This window comes from Peromyscus californicus, unplaced genomic scaffold (genome assembly GCF_007827085.1).
Source record: "Peromyscus californicus insignis strain IS unplaced genomic scaffold, ASM782708v3 Scaffold_10__1_contigs__length_136768540, whole genome shotgun sequence".
In the NCBI taxonomy this organism is placed as follows: domain Eukaryota; kingdom Metazoa; phylum Chordata; class Mammalia; order Rodentia; family Cricetidae; genus Peromyscus; species Peromyscus californicus.
In genome coordinates, this window is record NW_026294391.1 from 18,399,432 (window position 1) to 18,421,881 (window position 22,450).

Consider the following 22,450-nt stretch of genomic DNA (forward strand, 5'->3'; position numbering starts at 1 on the left):
CCAGATTATTTCTAATAATTCCTGAGTGGTTTGTATATAAAAAACAATTTTCTCTTAAAGCTATATAATAACCTCTCTGTTTTACATAGAGCAGGTTGAGTGCCCTATCATATTATATACTATTTCATCTAATTGAATCTTTCCTGTTGATATATCTGAGTCTACTTGGTTTTAATAGGTACCTTTCCTGGTATGCCAATAGGCATTATATGTAGCTATTTTTCCCCTGTGCCAAGGAGTTTCCTTTTGATCTAACATTCTAGCCTGTTAGGGGACAAGGGGTGAGGTACTCTCTTTTGTAACTACTTCATGCTGAAAGTAGGACATTGTTGTCAGGGCTCAGAAAGGCTGGAATAGTAGTCAAAGGCAAGGAGGGAATTCAGGCAATGGGTCATTCATCAGAAGCATCTGGTTCACTGACTCAGAAGAAGAGACAGGAAGTATTTGCATTGGGTGAACTGGTCCACATCACCTTTTAGCAAGTCCAGGACTTGCAGTCATTTGGAGTGTGTTGTAATCAGCAGCTGATGCTTGGATGGTATCTGTTAGCCAAGTGGAAATCTGCTGAGACAGATATAGACTAGGGACAGTAACATCAGACCACCAGAGTCTTTCACAAGGCTGCAGCCACCTTATTAATTAATTGAGCAATGCATTAATTAATTAAAGCTACTAAGTCTCTTGAGAGAGAGAGAGAGAGAGAGAGAGAGAGAGAGAGAGAGAGAGAGAAATAGGTTCTGAATATAGACTTACAGATGCTTTTCATTAAGTCAAAGACATTTCAGTCCAATCTATACCTGGCTCTCTAGATAGAAAAGACAGTATGGATTTCAAGGCAAATTGATAATACTGAGTAATAACTACCATTACTGAGACTATGGGTCTGAAATCTCCAAATAAGTTCATAAATTTTAACTCCTGTTCCTACTTTATATCTGTCTCAACAGGTTTCCACTTGACTGACAGATACATTCAAGCATCATTTGCTGACGAGCCCTGAACTTGCTGAAAGCTGATACTGACCAATCCAGCTGATACAGACCAAACCAGCTGATATAAATGCCACCTCTTCAGCTGGTCAATAAAAATGTTCCCTCCTTGCCTTTGACTAACATTTTGGTTTTCCAAGGCCCTGACAACAATGTCCCAATATCAGCAGGAAGTAATTACAGAAGCAAAAGCGTTTGCTCTTGTTTCCCCCCAGAATGTTAGCTCAAAAGGGAATTTCTTGTCATAGGGAACCTGAGATAAAGTAATAACTGGTCCCCATTCTCATTTCCAAGTTCCTTCAGGATAAGGAACTCTGTCAGCCATTACAGGGATTTTGACCCTTGTGCTTCTGCTAATTACTGTTGACTCTTATGTCACTGATGTCTTAACAAAATGAAGATTCCTGTCTGGGTACCACTAAACTGATGGATGCTAGAATCCCAATATTAGCCCTTGAACCCATGACACACTTGCAGATGGCAAAAATTGAATAAGGGGAAGCTCACTTTGCCATTGATAATGGGAAAACTCTTAAGTCCTGATCCAGTTAGTATTCAAAATAATCTACTACTCTGGTGATAAAGTCTTTTAACAAAAAGAAACATCTCCAAGATTGGAGATGATATACAACTCAAGGGGGGAATGAAAGGACCAAGCAGATGCCATAACAGGCTGCTCAGTTTTCTCTCAGAGATCAGGCCTCAATTTCAGTTTCCTGAGACTTAAGCAAGCAGTGTCTGTGAGGGCCATAAACAAAAGACATAGTCCTTGCAGTAGCTCCCTTTCTACATGTACTCTGACTGCTCAAGGTTCAGCCAATTGTTTACTGTCTCGGACCCCTCACCAACTTAGAGCTACATGCATGGGTCAATGTGAATGTGGAGGTCAGCCAGCCTCCATGACAGCTCAAAGACAGAGCCTGGGCCACTGAGTCAGCCCCCACAATCAGTATGTGCAAGGCCAGCCAGCCCCCACGGCAGCTCAAGGACATGTGCTGGGACTTGTCCCAGCCTGCCCAAAAATGGTAACTGTAACCCCCAACCAGTAAATTCAAAGTTTACATGTCCTCACCCAATCATATGATGCAAAGGCTTGTACCACTCTGCTTGTGGATTTTCTCTTTAAAAACCCCTCACCCTGAGAGCTCAGGGCCTTCCTCCTCCAACTGCTGTGTCAGATGCTGGGCACAGACCAAGCCTGGGCTTGCTTGTTATCAATCAACCTTTGTGTGTTTTGCATTGGGTATTGGCTCTGTGGTGGTCTTGCTTGGGGGTCTCGCAACATGGCCACAACAAACATAAATATGGAATGTATGGTGTGCACAAGTCAGCTAAAGATGATTTGTTTTATGTTTGAGTAGATAAAAGACATCTGTCAACTTTATAAGTCCATTTGGACTGTATAACCAAACTGCTAAGAGGACTCTGTAGCCAACAAGGTTTATCATGTCTCATCCAGTTTCAGAGCTCTTTCCATGGAAAGAGATTGGCACACACATCACCTGTCCTGTAGTTTTTCTGGCTTCCTCCCTAACATCTGCAGCCAAGATCCTCAGGAGGTCTCCCCCAGTCACATCTGATCTTTATTAAGTTTGAAGGAATCCATAATTTTTCGTTTCCTGTGGAAACAAAAGCACAACCTCTCCCCCAATGCAACACATTTCCCAACTTCCATTCTGAAGCCAAGACATCTCTAAAGTTTATACACTGGTTTAATTCAGGAGTTACTTCCACAATCCAATGTCTCTCAGCAGCTGCCATTTGCTCATCATCATTAAAAAATTCAAAGTCAACAAAGCAACATATAGGATCCATATGCCATGTGTATTTCCCATCCTTATGTGGTGTCTCAGCTAGGGTTTCTATTGCAGTGACAAAACACCATGACCAAAAAGCAAGTTGAGGAGAAAAGGGTTTGTTTGGCTTACACTTAAGCATTGCTGTTCATCATTGTAGGAAGTCAGGAAAATAGGGCAGAATCCTGGAGGCAGGATCTGATGCAGAGGCCATGGAGGGGTAGTGCTTACTGGCTTGCTTCCCCTGGCTTGCTCAGCTCACCTTCTTATAGAACCCAAGACCAGCAGCCCAGGGATGGCACCATCCACCATGGGCTGGACTGTCCCCATTGATCACTAAATGAGAAAATGCCTTACAGCTGAATCTCATGGAGACATTTCCTCAGCTGAGGCTCCTTCTTCTGATGACTCTAGTTTGTATCAAGTTGACACAGAAAACCAGCCAGTACATGTGGCTTATTTTTTTTTAATATTACCTAACTCTTTCTTTAAAGACTTTATTATTTTTAATTATTTATTTATTTTTATGACTGTCTATATATATATTTTTCTTTCTTTAGCACCTAAGCACATTTTCAAGCATATTGTAACCTCTTCAGAGGTTTTCTTGGCCTGGACCTGGCTTTTTCCCCCAAGTCTATAGTGTTCTCTAACTGTGTGAACCAATGCTTAAACTGTTAGGTGGTGGCTAGGACCTCTGCCACATAGCTCTGGCAGCTGGCTCTGCCCATTTTGGTTCCCTCAGAGTCTAGCCTCAGGCTGGTGGTATGGGAGGGAGTTGCATTTACTGCCCTAGCTCTGGGAAGTTGTTGAGCCTACTTTCCAGAGTCTCTATTGGGAAGAGACTCTATGGAGTCTCATGGAGAAGCCCAGACAGCGACTTTGGCAGCACTGACTGGTGTGATTTCTCTGTCTGTGTGGTCATGCCCCACATTGGATACCAAATATAGTCAGATTTTTCTTAACATCCTTAAGAGTTTACAATAACTCATTAGCTTTCATAAGACTAGGACTTGCTGGGGTAGGGCTTGCAAGCAGGGACTGGGAGAGCCTAGAGACTAGCATTGCCCTTGACAAGTTAATAGGCACCACAGCCATGTGTTAATGGAAGGGACACAAGTTCCTTTTGCCAGAGATGAGAATGGCTCCCTTTTTAGCAAGCAGAAACTTTCTTTAAGCCCCTGAGGGAATGAGGGCTTTTGTCTAATGCCTGACCTTGGGAAAGGACTTTATCTCTGTTAAGTTTGAGTCTTAAAAAAAATTTCTGAATTGAAGCTCCTTTAGTATCAAAATAAACCTTTTAATACATAAACATAGTCCACAGAGAGACTGAGTAATTTCCTGATCCTTTTATAGTACACCATTACAGAATATAACAGTTTCTTATACGACTCAGTTTATCAAAATAGCTTAAGCTTAACAAAGACAATGAGGCTAGACATACATTCTCAAGCATGAATAGACCTTAGGTAAGGAGATATTCTATAAACCAGTGTTTCTCAACTTTCCCAATGCTTTGACCATTCAATACAGTTCCCCATGTTGTGGTGACCCCCCAACCACAAAATCATTCCCGTTGATACTTCACAACTGCAATTTTGCCACTGTCATGAATCTCAATGCAAACATCCAACAAGAAGGTGGTCCTAGGCTACCCCTGTGAAAAAGGTCTTTCAACCCCAAAGAGTCACGACCACTAGGTTGAGAAGCTGCTCCAAGTTCTTTGCCAGATTGCTTAGGTCATTGTCTTGCTGCATCGTAAGATAGGAATTTCCCAGTTTCTGGTGTTTAGTATTTGGTATTCATAGGTGCGGCCTTAATTTTTAACATTTTATTTATTTTTAAGTTCAAATACTAATAATATAAAACATTTTATAAACATAAAATGTCTATAGCCTTATAAATTTAAATACTTTAAAAACTGGTCCTTAAAAAGTATCCAGTTTTTTAATTTAAATTCTGTAAAACTCCAAAATCTTCTCTTAAAGAAATTTAAAATCTATCAACTGTGTGTTCCTACAATATCAGGAGGGAAGATAGATGGCACAATTACAATTTGCATAAGACATAAACAAGTTCTAATAGTGCAAACAATTCAAAGCTCAATATCTGGGATTTCATTCACAATCCTTTGGGTTTTCTTGAGAGGCTTTTTATCACCTTTTTGGCCCACCCTCAGCATATACATAGCCTGCCTTCTAGATCTCAGCTTGTTCCATTTCATTGTGGCTGGTGCTTTTGGTGCTTTTCATATGGCACTAGCATTTCCAAAACTGCTGAGGTCCACCATTGCAACTGGGCTCTCTTTAGGAACTCTAGCCCTGCCACACATTTGCAATCCTCAGCTGTTCCCCATGATCCCTTCATGTCCTTAAAACTGTTATCACCTGGGTAACTCTTAAGTTACTAAGTTTAGCTGCCAGAGCAAGGTACATTCTTGCGTATAAAAGAATGGAGGTGCAGCTTTAATACCTTATTAAACAAGCATTGTTTTTTAAATCCTATCTTTCATAAACTTTGTTTTCAGGACAGGACAGGAATTATCATACAAGAATCCCTCCTAATCCAAAATAATTTGGAGACCTGTTGTTACATCCTTGGTAGGCCCATTTCATGTGGTCACCTTTAATCAAGATGGCAGAGAGGTCACATAACATCTGCTCTCTCCAATCCTAGCAATCCAAAATGGAATCATGCCACATGGTTCCTATAAAATTACCCATGCATAGATTTTTAACTATTAACTCCAAGTGTTACTAGTTTTAATTTTTTTCAGATTATTTTTTAGATTTCACAGATTTTTAACCACATCCAACAAAATAAAGTTAGAAATATTGAGGCATAGGATGTTTACATAAAGCACGTCTAATTTTTGACTGTTCTGCTTTGCTTTCTTTTCCCTGTCACTGTTCCAGGTGGGTCAACTGACAGAGCGACATAGAGGAAACTTTTAATAAGTATGCCTGGGTCTAGCGAAGGGAGAGGCACAATCCAACTCTAGATCCAGCTTTCCAATAAAGAAGAACAGCATAAAATAACTTTAATGTTATCCGTACCCAAAAGACATCTGAACTCCTACTAATCCAAAGCCAGTGACCAGAGAGCTCAGAGACAAATTTTGAGCCCTGACCATGAATGCAGCCATAGCAGTGCTGGTGACTGGCTGCTGTCAACAACAGAGACGGCAAAAATATCCAAACCATTTCTGTATCAGCTCCATGCTTGCACCAAAACTTATGAACACACCATAAAAAACAGACAAAACTTTCCAACAAAACACGGAGACACTACTCTCATGAGAAACAGATGGTTAAAATTTCCAACAAGACAAACAATGCAATGAAACTTATAGACACACCAGAAAACATAGAGAGACGCAATTTTCCAACCAAACAAGCATACACAACTTTCTTGAGAACCAGAACCAGATGGGTGGGTTCTCACTATATGTCCAGGATGGGAGAATATTGGGGTCCCATTGAACCCACTCCACATCCAAGATAGGCATCCCACAAAACAGAACCAGACTATGACTCAACAGGAGGCCTCCATAAATGTTTGCTGTATTTCTCAGCATGGGAGTTCATGCCAATAGTCCACGAACTGAAGGCAGCCTCAGAGCCTTGGAACATCTCAAGGCACATGTCTCCTGAAGTGGATCCTCAGCCCTGGAGTTCTGGAGTGAAGGTCCAGCTTTAGAATTTGGGTGGGTGGTCTGAATCTCACTGGGGCATCCAGAAAATGTTATTCCCATTGATGGAGAATAAGACCACTACCACAATTTAAAGCCAAATTTGAAGCAAACTTTAATACTGGCCAGGTGGATGGGCTCTGACCTCCACATATCTTCTGACCTCCACAGGCAATCTGCAGCATGTGCATGCCCACACATGATTATTATTATTTAAAAAGAAGAAATCCCACAGTGGATAGGAAGATGTCTGACTATAAAAGCCAAATATCTTTACTAAAAAAAATCAGGCCAACCTGGCCATCCTGGATTCTTTGAGATACAGAACCATGGTTAGATAATGATGGTTTGCAGTTCCTAACCTGTTATGGGAATTTTTGGTTTTGTTGCAAATACAAGTCTATTTCTTTTCCTTTCTGTATTTTACTTTCAATGTGACTGTGACCTGGTTATGCTAAAGGTTGTACATGCAATCTATTTTGGTTCTTCCTATATACAAAGTTGGAGAAACTCCCACACTATAGGAGGCACAGAGGTCTTTGTGCTCACAGATAAGCCCTAGGAGAACCTGGAATGTTAAGCACACAAGAGTTGCTCCTTCAAAGGAGTGTAATATTTTACATTATCTGGCCAGATGGCTAGGAGTGGCTATGCTTATCAGCCTGGTCACCTTTGCTCTGTCTGTGTGGGGAGAGATTTTCCCAGCACTGCATCCTCCCCCAGACTCTTAACATAAATTTGTTTTTCTCAGTCAATCTATAGAACTGATCATTATGGACTTTACAAAGAGTTTTGATGTAGTCATGTCTGATTTGTATTTAGCTTACATTGTTTCTCAAGGAGATTTATGTAGGCTTTGTTGCACACACACGTGATAGAGTTAATTACCAGAATAATGTTCACCAAATTATAATGTGCTTAAATATGTCTAAAATAAACCACTAAGAGTCACACTGCAGAAGTTTGAACCAACACTTGATACTGAGTTATGTTGAATTGAACTGCTTGCTTGTTTCCCAAAGGCCTGTGAAGGTTGCAGAGAATTCCGTACCATACCATAAGAACACATTCAAAATAAACCAGAGATATAAGTGAGCAGAGAAATTAGAGAAAATGTGGTTTCCTTTTTTATGGTTTCCTTCTTTGCCCTTCATATTATATGAGTGGTATAATTTCCAAAGAAGAAAATCCACATATCTGAAGCATGCAGCCCAATGAATCATCACAGATTTATGTACCCCTGTAATTTACTTGGGGTCAAGACATAAAATATTCCTGTTAGTGGCTCTGTTGTGGAGTATTCACAAGAGAAGACTGCTTGGACATAGATTTAAGCCAATAGAAAGTCTTTATTAGCCAGCTGGTGGCTACACTGGGTGCCCAGGATCCCAGTGTATCCTGAGCCTTTCTCAGGGTGAGCTTTTAAGCACAAAACCATGTTTTTGGTTGACATACTTCAGTTAACAAGAACAATTAGCCAGAAGTGGAACTACAGAAACTAAAAACCAAGGTTAGTACATTTTGAGACTTTGAACTATGGACTTTGATAGATTAGGCCTTTGTTTTAGTTTTGGCAGGTGGTGCTGTCTATGTGCTGAGTTTTACAGCCTGAATAGAATTTTCACCATGGAGTCAGTTGTGCTAAGGTCTGGGGGCCTTCTAAGGTCTGGGGCCCTGTTACAGTAGGAGGTGTGGCTAACTGATAGAGCATATATCTTTCATTCACAAGTGCTTAAGTTCAATTCCCAACAACCAAACTAAATAATACCAACTACAAAACAACAAGAAAAAACTTAGCAAACTCAATTATTTTCCTATGAACTGTTTGTTCTAGAAGCTCTGTGTGTAGCTTCTTAGGGAAGCCAAAGGAATGGTCCAAAATATAGATCAGAGAGGCTGAATGACATTCAGAAACAAGACACAGATACATTTTAGAACCTGAGAAAGAAGTAAGGAATTTTAAAGAGGGATTTTTTTTTTACAGTTATTCATGTGTGTGAGCTGAGGGCTGTAAATTATAGGCAAGAAAGCAAGGACATTTATTGAAGAACATTCTAAGTATTTCTAAAGTCTCCACCAAGGAAGACTTTCACTCACAAGTCAGATCTCAAAGCAAAAAGTCTAGTGGGTTTTGTGATATTTCAGTGGAATACCTGATAGGTGTTATATTCTGTATTATAAGGGTACATTTGTAATTCATTTTGTCAAAAGAAATCTGCACATACACACTGTTAATGGTTTTTTTTTTGCTCTAAGTTAACCCTCCAACTTAGGTGGTACTTGTAGGTATGTAGTATTGATACCAGCAGACACTAAACAAATTCAGCACCCTTTGGATGAACTCAGAAGTTCAGACAGATGGCAGTTACAGAGAGTAAAGATGATAAGGAGAAAGGCACAAGCAGCACAAATCTCAAGGATGAGACTGACCGTCTGACCAGAGGGACAAGAATGAACTCTAGTGCCAATGAAATGGCTCAGTGAGTGGGTAAAGGCACTTGCCACCAAGTTTGATGAACTGAGTTCAATGCTTGGGACTCACAAGATTGAAGGAGAGAATTTTCTTCTTCTCTGACTGAAAGTTGTCCTCTGATTTCCATATGAATGCAATGGCAGGCACACACACACATGCATGCACACATGCACACAGGCATGTACACACACATGCATGCATGCACACAAACAAAATAAATAAATGTAAAAACAAAGTAAATAATGAACTATTAAATGATCAGGTGAGAACAGATGAATGACTCTCTGCCAGCTGGACTGCCGCCACTCACTGGATCCTGTTCCCCCAAGACCCACTCTGACACCCAATCCCACCCACCTCATCCTCCTCCCTGTGGCTAGCCCTTCCCCACAACTCCATAGGTCCAGGTAGAACCCACACCAGTCAGAAGAGCATCATCCCCTCCACTTGTCTAAAACTTTGGAAGAAGACTTTGTTTTTATAGGAGGCCAAGTTGGATCTAGGCATCCAAGGCCCACAAATCTTAGAAGAGACACCCTACTGGACATGAGGACTTGCCAGTCACCTTGGCTACCTGTTGTTTGTAGCTGGAGAGTTTTCTTTCTGGGTCCCACCAAGCCCCGGCAGTCCGACAGCCCACTTATAAAATAAACACATAGATGCTTATATTATTTAAACTGTTTGGCCTAATGGCTCAGGCTTCTAGCTATCTAGTTCTTACATCTTAAATTAACCCATTTTTATAAGTCTATACTTTGCCACATGGGTCGTGGCTACTGGCATCTTCACATGTTGCTTGTTATGGTGGAGGCTGGCAGTGTCTCCTTCCGCCTTCCTGTTCTCTCAATTCTCCTCTCTGTTAGTCCCGCCTATACTTCCGGTCTGGCTACTGGCCAGCAGTGTTTTATTTATTGACCAATCAGAGCAACACATTTGACATACAGACCATCCCACAGCACTCCCCTCTCCCCCCTTTTTTTTTAAAAGGAAGGTTTTAACTTTTACACATCTCCAAAGCCAGCTTGGTATATTTGGGAATTTGGGAATAGCTTCTCTTACTACTTCCTGCTGGAGGGGGGCGCTGTATCTTATGGGGACACAAAGAAAATTTTAGAATTATGGAATAGTCCGTGAGGGTGTATCGTCTGAGCCAGTTGCCTTGAAAGGGTTCTGGATGTTAGATCATCTGAGCCTTGGTGTCATCGAAGACCTTTCAGGGGGTCTTGGCTGGTCAAACCTGATGTATCTTAATCTGGAACAAATCCACAGCCTCTTGCTTTCTGTGGAAACAAAAACAGAGCCTCCTTTCCAAAGCAACATATCCTTACATCCAAATTTTGAAGTCAAGATACCTTTAAAATATACATATTGGTTTAACTCAACATCTTTTACGATCAAATGTTTTTCTGCAGTTAAAAATCCTAAAGACAACACAATCCAGATTCTCTGTGTAATATTCATCTTTATGTGGCTTTTTTTACATTAATTTTACTGTTTCTTTAAAGACTTTGTTTTTTAAAACTATGTATTTGTTTATATAACTGTATATATCACCTTTTTTTGTCTCTTTCAAGCCTACATATATTTTACACATTGTAAACTATTACATCTGAATCTGTCTAATTGTGAATCTATTTTTTTAATTTTAATTTTTATTTTGCAATACAATTCAGTTCTACATATCAGCCACAGATTCCCTTGTTCTCCCCCCCCTCTGGTCCCCCTCACCTTCCCCCCCAGCCCACCTCCCATTCCCACCTCCTCCAGGGCAAAGCCTCCTCCACGGACTGAGATCAACCTGGTAGACTCAGTCCAGGTAGGTCCAGTCCCCTTCTCCCAGGCCGAGCCAAGCGATCCGGGATAGGCCCCAGGTTTCAAACAGCCAACTCATGCAATGAGCACAGGACCCGGTCCCACTGCCTGGATGCCTCCCAAACAGATCAAGCCAATCAACTGTCTCACCCATTCAGAGGGCCTGATCCAGTTGGTGACCCCTCAGCCATTGGTTCATAGTTCATGTGTTTCCATTTGTTTGGCTATTTGTCCCTGTGCTTTATCCAACCTTGGTCTCAACAATTCTCGCCCATATAAACCCTCCTCATTCTCGCTAATTGGACTCCCAGAAATCCACCTGGGGCCTAGCCATGGATCTCTGCATCCAGATCCCTCAGTAGTTGGATGGGGTTTCTAGCATGACAATTAGGGTGTTTGGCCATCCCATCACCAGAGTAGGTCAGTTCGGGCTGTATCTCGACTATTGCCAGCAGTCTGTTGTGGGGGTATCTTTGTGGATTTCTGTGGGCCTCTCTAGCACTTTGCTTCTTCCTATTCTCATGTGGTCTTCATTTACCATGGTCTCCCATTCCTTGTTCTCCCTCTCTGTTCTTGATCCAGCTGGGATCTCCTGCTCCCCCAAGCTCTCTTTCCCTCGGCCCTCACCCTTCATTACCCCCCACTTATGTCCAGGCTGTTCATGTAGATCTCTTCCATTTCTCCATCATTGGGCGATCCCCGTGTCTTTCTTGGGGTCCTGGTTTCCAGGTAGCCTCCCTGGTGATGTGAGTAGCAGTCCAGTCATCCTTGTTCCACATCTAGTATCCTGCTATGAGTGAGTACATACCATGTTTGTCTTTCTGAGTCTGGGTTACCTCACTCAGGATGATTTTTTCTAGATCCATCCATTTGCCTGCACACCTCATGATGTCATTGTTTTTCTCTGCTGAGTAGTATTCCATTGTGTATATGTACCATATTTTGTTTATCCATTCTTCAGTTGAAGGGCATCTGGGTTGTTTCCATGTTCTGGCTATTACAAACAATGCTGATATGAACATAGCTGAACAAGTGCTCTTGTGGTGTGGTTGAGCATTCCTTGGGTATATGCCCAAGAGTGGTATAGCTGGATCTTGGGGGAGATGGATTCCCAATTTTCTAAGAAAGCGCCATATTGATTTCCAAAGTGGTTGTACAAGCTTGCATTCCCACCAGCAGTGGAGGAGAGTTCCCCTAGCTCCACATCCTCTCCAGCATAAGGTGTCTTCAGTGTTTTTGATCTTAGCCATTCTGACAGGCGTAAGGTGGTATCTCAGAGTTGTTTTGATTTGCATTCCCCTGATGATTAGGGATGTTGAGCAATTCCTTAAATGTCTTTCAGCCATTTGAGTTTCCTCTGTTGAGAATTCTCTGTTTAGTTCTATAGCCCATTTCTTAATTGGACTGTTGGGCACTTTGATGTCTAATTTCTTGAGTTCCTTATATATTCTGGATATCAGTCCTCTGTCAGATGTGGGGTTGGTGAAGATCTTTTCCCATTCTGTAGGCTGTTGCTTTGCCTTGTTGACCGTATCCTTTGCTCTACAAAAGCTTCTCAGTTTCAAGAGGTCCCATTGATTGATTGTTTATCTCAGTGTCTGTGCTACTGGTGTTCTATTTAGGAAGTGATCTCCTATGCCAATACGTTCAAGACTACTTCCTACTTTCTCTTCTAGCAGGTTCAGAGTAGCTGGATTTATGTTGAGGTCCTTGATCCACTTGGACTTAAGTTTTGTGCACGGTGATAGATATGGATCTATTTGCAGCCTTCTACATGTTGATATCCAGTTATGACAGCACCATCCCCGACTTCAAGCTCTACTATAGAGCTATAGTAATAAAAACAGCTTGGTACTGGCATAAAAACCGACATGTGGACCAATGGAATCGAGTTGAAGACCCTGACATTAATCTGCACACCTATGAATATGTAATTTTTGACAAAGAAGTCAAAAGTGCACAATGGAAAAAAGAAAGCATCTTCAACAAATGGTGAATCTATTGTTTTAAACTGCAGCATTTGTAAGACTGAAATGGCGCTATGGCTGCTGGCTCTGCCCACCTCAGCTTCCCAACATGGCGGTGTTACGTTTACTGCCAGCTCTGGGAGCCATCGTGGGTCTATGCTTTTATCCAAGTAGCGTGTAACCCAGAAACCTCTTTTTTTTTTAATACTAGCAAAGGCTAAATCCACCACACAGCAGCAGCGTAATGTGCTGCTTGTAGATGCCTCATTTTCCCCATATTGCAGGTCAAGTGCAAACGCCAGGAACCCGCCAGTAGTTCAAATCCACATTTTGCGGTGTCTAACTGCCAGTATGAGACATGAAGCAGGAACCTGGTTTTGGCTCTGTTTAGAATGGCTTATTAAATATTCTCAGGTTTAAGGTGGAAACTCAAGCCGTTGGGCGCCATTTGTAGCTGGAGAGTTTTCTCTCCAGCTCCCGCCAAGCCCTTGTAGTCCGACAGCTCACTTATAAAATAAACATATAGATGCTTATATTATTTAAACTGTTTGGCCTAATGGCTCAGGCTTCTAGCTATCTAGTTCTTACATCTTAAATTAACCCATTTTTATAAATCCATACTTTGCCACGTGGCTCATGTCTTACCAGCATCTTCACATGCTGCTTGTCATGGCGGAGGCTGGCAGTGTCTCCCTCTGCCTTCCTGTTCTCTCAATTCTCCTCTCTGTTAGTCCCACTTATACTTCCTGCCTGGCTACTGGCCAATCAGTGTTTTATTTACCAATCAGAGCAACACATTTGACATACAGACCATCCCACAGCAGTTGTTGGTTGTTTTGTTTACTCTTTTTACTCTTTTTGCTCTTTTGGGGTCCTGTACCCAGCTCCCAAATAAATACACAGAGACTTATTATTTCTTATGAATGTCCAGCCTTAGCTTGGCTTGTTTATATCCAGCTTTTCTTAAGTTTTCACATCTACCTTTTGCCTCTGGACTTTTACCTTTCTTTATTTCTGTATATCTTTTCTTTCCTTCTTATTCTCTGTCTGGCTGTGTGGCTGAGTGGCTGGCCCCTGGAGTACTCCTCTCCTCTTTTTTCATTCCTTGAACGTCTTCTCCCAGATTTCTCCTATTTATTCTCTCTGCATGCCAGCCCTGCCTATCCTTTCTTCTGGCTATTAGACGTTTAGCTCTTTATTAGACCAATCAGGTGTTTCAGACAGGCAAAGTAGCACAGCTTCAGAGTTAAACAAATGCAACATAAAAGAATGTAACATCTTTGCATCATTAAACAAATGTTCCACAGCTAAACAAATGTAACACATCTTAAAATAATAATTTACAACATTTCCCCTTTTTGTCCAAATAAAAATGAAAGGTTGTGGTGATATATCATGTACCCCAAAATACTGTATACCCTAATAAAGTTATCTGGGGATCAGAGGACAGAGCCAGCCACTAGATTAGACATAGAGGCCAGAAAGAGGTGGCACACACCCTTAATCCTTTCAGTTGGGAGGCAGAGATCTGTCTGGATCTCTGTGAGTTCAAGGCCACACTGAGAACAGAGTCAGGCAGTGGTGGCACAAATCTTTAATCCCAGCACTTAAGATCTCATGCCTTTGCTTGGAGAACACACTTGCCTTTAATCCTAGGAAGTGACATGGCTGGGTGGAGAATGGTATATAAGGCATGAGGAGACAGGAACTAAGCAGCAGTTCAACTGAGACCCTCAGGGGTGAGGACTCAGAGGCTTTCAGTCTGAGGAAACAAGATCATCTGAGGAGTTGGTGAGGTGAGGTTGGCTATGGCTTGTTCTGTTTCTCTGATCCTTCAGCTTTCACCTCAATATCTGGCTCTGGTTTTTTTTTTTTTATTAATGAGACTGTTTAGAAATTTGTGTTATAAAGGTTTTAACTTTAAGATAGTAAAACTATACACAACAAATCAGTTATCAAGTAAAATTATATTTACAATATTCAGTCCATTGTATTTAGCAAATTCAGAGAAAATATTCCATTATCTATCTTACTTTAGTGATTGCAAAGTTTTATACCTAATTTACTTTCTATCATAAATAAGGAAAACTGCAACTATAACTATCTAGTCTTCAACTCCATCAAAGACCCCAGAAATGATAGAGTTACCCTAATAAACAGGAAGTGCATTGTAAGCAACTTCGAAAACTCTAGAAATGACAGACATCTTTCTGCCTGGACAGTCACCCAAAGTTCTTCTGTAATGTTGGTGTATTCATGTTCAGCCTACAGGCCTAGAGTATCTGGCAGACTTTTCGGTGAAACAGGAAATTTGAAGGACCATCCTACTCTTGAGCTTTAATCCAATGTGGTCTGATAGAATACAGGGAGTTATTTCAGTTTTCTTGTATCTGTTGAGACTTTCTTCATGTCCAAGTATGTGGTCAATTTTGGAGAAAGTTCCATAAGGTACTGGGAAGAAGGTATATTCTTTTGTGTTTGGGTGAAATGTTTTGTAAATAAGCATTAGTTCAATTTGGGTTATACCATCTGTTAGTTCCAGTATTTCTCTGTCTAGTTTTTTTCTGGATGACCTGTCCATTGCTGAAAGTGGGGTATTGAAGTCTCCTACTATCAGTGTATGAGGGTAAATATGTGATTTAAGCTGTAGCAATGTTTCTTTTACAAAAGCAGGTACCCTAGTGTTTGGGGAATAGATGTAAAGAATTGAAATGTCATCTTGGTGGATTTTTCCTTTGATGAGTATGTAGTGTACTTCACTATCTCTTTTGACTAGTTTTGGTTTGAAATCTATTTTTGTTAGATATTAAAATGGCACTACCAGCTTGCTTCTTAGGTCCATTTGCTTGGAATATCTATTTCCAACTTTTTTTTTATTTCCAACTTTTTATTCTGAGGTAATGTCTATCCTTGATGTTGAGGTGTGTTTCTTGTGTGCAACAGAAGGTTGGATTCTGTTTTCATATCCATTATGTTAGTCTATGTCTTTATTGGTGAATTAAGACAATTGATATTGAGAGATATTAGTAACCATTGATTGTTGATTCCTATTTTTTTGTTGTTGTTGGTGATGATGTTGCTGCTGCTGCTGGTGTGTGTGTGTGTGTGTGTGTGTGTGTGTGTGTGTGTGTGTGTGTGTGTGTGTGTGTTTCCCTTCTTTTGATTTTGCTGGTGTGAGATTATTTCCTGTGTTTTCATGGATGCAGTTAACCTCCTTAGGTTGAAGTTTTCCTTCTAGCACCTTCTGTAGGACTGGATTTGAAAACAGGTATTATTTAAATGAGTTTATGATGGAATTTCTTATTTTCTTCATCTATGATGATTGAAAGTTTTGCTAGGTACAGTAGTCTGGGTTGGCATCTGTGATCTCTTGAAAATCTGCAGCACATCTGTCCTAGCCGTTTTGGCTTTTACAGTCTCCTTTGAGAAGTCATGTGTAATTCTAATACTTCTGCCTTTGTTATGTGATTTTTCTTCCTTGCAGCTTTTTATTCTTCTTTGTTCTGTATGTTTAGTACTATGATTATTATGTGGAAGGGGACTTTCTTTTCTGATCCAATCTATCTGATGTTCTATATGCTTCTTGACCTTTATAGGCATCTCCTTCTTTAGGTCAGGATAAATTTCTTCTATAATTTTGTTGAAAATATTTTCTGTGCCTTTGAGCTGTGTTTCTTCTCCTTCCTCTATTTCTATTATTCCTAGATTTAGTGTTTTCATATTGTCTCAAATTTTCTGGATGTTTTGTGCCAGGAACTTTTTTCATTTCCAGAATTCCCTCAGTTTGTGTTTTCTTTATTGTTTCTATTTCCATTTTCAGGTCTTGAACAGCTTTATTCATTTCCTTCAATTGTTTTTTCTTGGCTTTCTTTAAGGGATTTATTCATTTCCTCCATTTGTTTGTGTTTTCCTGGCTTTTATTGAGGGATTTATTTATTCATTTCCTCTTTATGGACTTCTATCATATTCATATAGTTGGTTTTAAGGTCTTTTTCTTGTGCTTCAGCTATGTTGGGGCTGTTATGGTAGGATAGCTGGGCTCTGATGGAGACATGTTGTCCTGGCTGCTACTGAGTGTGTTCTTAGGCTGGCATCTCCATATCTGGGCTTGGGTGATGACAGTTCTAGGTGCTGATTTCTAGGTTTGTCTTTATTGGGTAGGTATGTTGTTCCTTGGTTTCTCTTTCCTCTCTGTATTTTCAGAAAGTGTGGTGGCAGTGTGTTGCCTGTTTTACTACACTGCTTGGCTGGTATATTCATAGGGAACACCTGCTGGTGTTGGAGGCTGGGATGCAGAGACAAATAAGGTGAGGGAGGTCAGGAGGTGATGGTTCATGGGATCCACAGGAGATGTAGGCAGGGTAAGGGAGGCAGAAACTGGTGATCTGTTGTAGCACAATAGAGGAGACTGAAGGATTGGGTCTAGAGGAATAGCGTGGAGGTCTATGGGTAGCCCAGTCTGCGGTTGAGCAGGGGGAATCTGCCTCAGTTGGGGGCTGGGATACAGCAATGAGTGGGGGGAGGGAGAGCAGGAGGGGATGGTCTGTGGGATCCACAGGAAATGTGGGTGGGGGTGGGGGAGGGAGGCTGCAGCTGGTGTTCTGTTGCAGCACTAGGGAATAGCCTGAAGGATTGGGTCTAGGGCAGTGGTTCTCAACATGTGGGTTGCGACATGGGGGTGGAAAAACACTTTCATGGGGGTCACCTACAACCACCATAAAATACAGATATTTACATTATGATTCAGTTATGAAGTAGCAATGAAATAATTTTATGGTGGGGCTCACCACAACATGAAGAACTATATTAAAGGGTTGCAGCATTAGGACGGCTGAGAACTGGTCTAGGGGAAGAGAGAGAGTGGAGTTCTGCAGGCAGCCTTCCTGGTCTTCCAATAAACTATATTTTTTAAGAAAAAAAATAATTATTTGGCAAAAACAACAACAAATTCTTCCATATCCCAGTTGTCTGATATTCCTCTTAAGTAGTGATCTGCTAACCATGCTGCAGGCACAGATTATATACTTGCTGGTATACCAACAACTCCACCTACAGATTTCTCTGAATCATGCCTAAAGCTAGTTCTAAAACAGTAAGAATAAGAAAAGATTCTGGTCTCCAGCCAGGTGGCCTGAAGAAATGTCAACCAATGTAAACCTGGAAGTATGTACATGTAGGTAACTAGGGAGGTGTAGCACAGCTTGCCTGGTGAAGGTTCATCTGAAAGACACAGCTAACTGCCTAAGCCTTAAAGGAGACTGAGTGGGAACCATTAGAATAGATACGGGAATGTTCAAAGACCTTTGGAAATTTAAAGGACTTAGTATGAGCTCCCTGCGTTAGGAAGTCTAAATTTGCTAAAGCCTTTTCAATGACATATGCATGAAAGACTGTCTCAAAAGAACAAAATAGTTAAGTACTACAAGATTGATTGAATCTTGTACATATATATAATTTAATACTTAGGATACAATTATCATAAAGCGAAACAGTCACCAGATTATTTGCCAAGCGTAAAAAAAAAGAGACAACTGGATTCATCAGGGACTTACCATCTGGGGAAATGCATCATTTCATCATTTAACAAGGTCAAAGTGTATCACTAGCATTTACTTTCTTTCTTTTGAGACAGAGCTTACCATGTAGACCAGGCTGGCCTGAAACTCACATAGAACTACCTACCTCTGCCTCCCGATTGCTGGGATTAAAGGTGTGAGCCACCACTGCCCAGCTCCACTAACATTCACTTTTGAAAATTAAAACCACATTACACCAAATGGTTACCCTTGAAAACATATACACACAAGTAACATATGGACTGAGCAGGTTTTATACACACACACACACACACACACACACACACACACACACACACACACACACACACAAACACACACCAAAAAAAGAAAAAGAGGCCATGAATTTGAAAGAGAGCAATGAAGGGCACGCAGGAAGGTTTGTATTGAGGAAAGGGAAGGGAGAAACAATGTAATTATATTATAATCTCAAAAAATAACCCACTCAATAAGAGGGAAATCCTCCCTGGTACTAGAAACCCAGCCAACTACCCAGGGCTAGTGAACACATGGATCTTAGAGGAGAACCTACAAACACCACTTTACTAAACCAGCATAATACCTAACTACGTTCTATTTGTCCTTACTCAGAGACAAATGTATTTCTCATTCTTCATCAAGGAAACTTCTCTTTGCAACAGATGGAGACCATTACAGAAAACCACAGGCAATCAAAATGCAGAGTTGTAGAGCCCAGACCTAACTGATACATCTACAAATCAATCCCTGTACGTAAGGTTCAGGGATCATTGTAGAAGAGGAAGAAAGATTGTAAAAGCCAGAGGACCAGGGAGTTTGCTGTGAGATTGTGTCTCCTGGAAATGTCAGAAGCTACCCCCATAAAGTCTCACCAACACGACTGCCTAAACATGAGCTGAACAAGGACAACAGTAGATATGCTAACATGGATGGGGGAAAGTCCTTGAGGCCTTAACCCAACACAAAGGACTACTAGCAACTAAGGAATGCTGAGAGAGGGAGAAATATTTTTCACCGGAGAAGGGCACACCAAGTGGTGATCCAATACCAAATGGTCAGCCCTGAAAACATACATACAAGAAACATCACATAGATGGGAAAAGGTGTATTTATAAGTATATATATCTATACATTAACATATATGTATATAATAACTAATGAAAAAAGAGACCATGAATTTGAAAGAATGGGAGGGTTTAGAGGGAGGAGAAGGGGGAAATTATGTAAGTATATTATGATCTCAAAAATAAAAGAAATATTTTTCAAAATAAAAAGCACATACATGGTTCGTGAGATGTCTCTGTGGGTAAAGGCTCCTGTAATGAAGTCTGGCAACCTAAGTTCTATACCCAGGACCCACATGGTGGAAGGAGAACCAATTCCCACAAGTTGTCCTCTGACACGTGCTGTGACATGTGTGCACCTACACATGCACACAAATGTAACAAAGATTAAAAAAACCACATTGTGCAGGTGAAAATTCTTCCCCTGAACTTCTGTGCCCACTGAAGAGCTCTTCTGTAGCACTTCATCCTATTTACATGAACAAATGAGATGGACAACACCTGCTTGCTTATTTCATTTGCTTCTAGCTCCAGGAGGTGGCAATCCCATCATTCTTCAGCATAGAACACTCAAACTTTATGCTACTGCTCATTATAAACAGACTACTCCTCTCTTCTTGAAGATGTCTGGGTGCTTCTCTTTGCCCCATTTGATTCGTTGAGAAGTACAGATCTCCCAGAGTAGGATGAGCTCCCTCCTTCATTCTGGCTGTGTTTCTTACTAGGCTCTGTATCTCAGCATTATGAATTGAATGGTGTTCTGCTCCTCAAATATGCCAATATGATAATGTCCAGAGCACTACACTGTGACTTGATACTCCACTTTATATATTAATCAAAGGCCCAGACAGAAGCAATTAGAACATCAAGTTAAATGAGGGCATTGAGTAGGGCTTCATTCAATGTAGCTGGTACCCTTCAATGAAGAAAATAATTGACTAGAGAGGTGACTCAGTAGTTAAGAGCCACTCTTCTAAAAGACCCAGATTCAATTCCCAACACCCACAAGGTAGCTCACAGAAATCTGTAACTCCAGTTCCAGGGCATCCAACACCTTCTTCTGGTCTCTGTGGGCAGCAGGCTTGAATGTGGGAAATACCTGCAGGGTAAACACTACCCATACACATAAAATAACATTAAAATAAAGTGCAAAGCTGCACAGAGGAACCTCAAATCATATACATCAAGTCAAGGAACTTGTGCTCTGGAAGGACACAGACACTTTCAGGTGCCAAGCAAAGAGAGAGGATGAGATAGGCCCTGTGAGTCACCACTAACACATGCTACAGGGCAGAACAGAGGAAGCCACAAGGAGGTGGAAGTTTTTTGATATTTCTTCCAAGTGTTTAATTGTTAGAAATGAGGAGACAGGAAGCCAACCCATGCCTAAGACCTGCCTTGAACTGAAAGGTCAGAATGTACCCAGGAGGTAGGTGAATGGTGGATTTGGATGCAGGAGAATGGAAGGCGAGACAGAAAAACATTGAGGGTTGTAGAGTTCCTAATGGAACTACCCTGGACAGGGAAGGTGAGGGGCTGTTGCAGGAAGATAGTATAAATCCCTTCTAATGCTTGAGCAATGCTGGGGAGGAACATATTTAGAACTGTCCTCTTTGGCTGAGCAAATTATTTTTGTCTAGTTTTGGAAATTGAAGCTTAGCTCCCTTGCATGCTATGCAAGAACTCTACTCTAAACTAGCCCAGGGAGGCATTAAATTTGCAATCCTTCTCAGCCTGCAGAGTGGCTAGGATTACAAGCACCTACCACAAAGCTTGGACAAAAAAAAAAATAGTTTTGAAGGGAAGGCTTCTTCGTTTTGGTTTCCTATTGTTGTGGTAAAACACTATGACCAAAAGCAAGTTGGGAAAGGGTTTATTCCTACTTACAGTTGTAGTTTATCATTCAGGGACGTTAGGGCAGGAACTGAAGCAGAACCAGGGAGGGGTGCGGCTTACTGGCTTGCTTCCCATGGCTTTGCTCAGACTGCTTTCTTAGAGAACTCAGGCCCAAGCGTGGTGTCACTCTTCAGTGGGCTGGATCCTCCCACATTATTAAACAGGAAAATGTCCTGTAGACTTGCCAACAGGCCATTTGATGGAGGCTCAACTGAGATTCCTCTTTCCAAATAACTTTAGCTTGAGTCAAGTTGACCAAAATAAAACACACACACACACACACACACACACACACACACACACACACACCCCAAACAAAAAACAAAACACCAAAACAAGCAGGACAAAGACTTTAAACAGGAGATGGTTAGAAAAGTTAAGAGTGGAGTGAGAATAACTGAGTGTGTATGTTTCTTCTGAGATAGTAGGAAATGCCTGACCCATCATAGGCTTGGCAATAAGCAGCTACATGAAGAACATAATAGAACTTGCAGTTGAAGACAGACATTTAAGTCATGGAAGTATGTGCTAGGTGCATCCTCATCTGGCATACACCTGGAAGTCAATGCCCTTTGTTGCCCAGGTTATCAGGCAAGCTAGATAACAAGGTCTGACAAGGTGTACCATCTCTGCTGCTATTTCATCTGGGACAAGGTCTCATGTAGGCCACTCTGGCCTCACACTCATTGTGTAGCCAAGACTAGCCTTGAACTGGTGTCCATCCTGTCTCTGCCTGTGGGCAAATAGCTATGATGCATTTGTAAGAACAGTGCTTTGAAAAGAATGAACATTAACCCTTGAATTAAAGTGATGGGCTGCTTCTGAGATCCCAAGATGAGCCAGGTGGGGGATAACACTCTGCTCATACAAAAGCTTCCATCAGACAAGGTACTTTATGCTCAGCAGACATCAGATTCAACAGAAAAACTATGTATCCCAGACCTACTCCTCCTGTTACAACCCCCCAAAGAACCCCATGTTTCTAGCTTCATGTGCCCAGTAAGATGAGAAAGAAAGGTATGGGAGTTAAGCCAGATTGCAAGAGATTGGTAGAATGGATAGGCCATGGCCATGAGAGGGACTAGACTGATCAGAAAGGCTGCTCAGAAAGTGGTAGTATAAAGGACAATGTCATGATTTAAAAAGAAAAAGTGTTGTTATGGGTATGTTAATGCACTTAAGATTTTAATCTTTGAGTACACTCAAA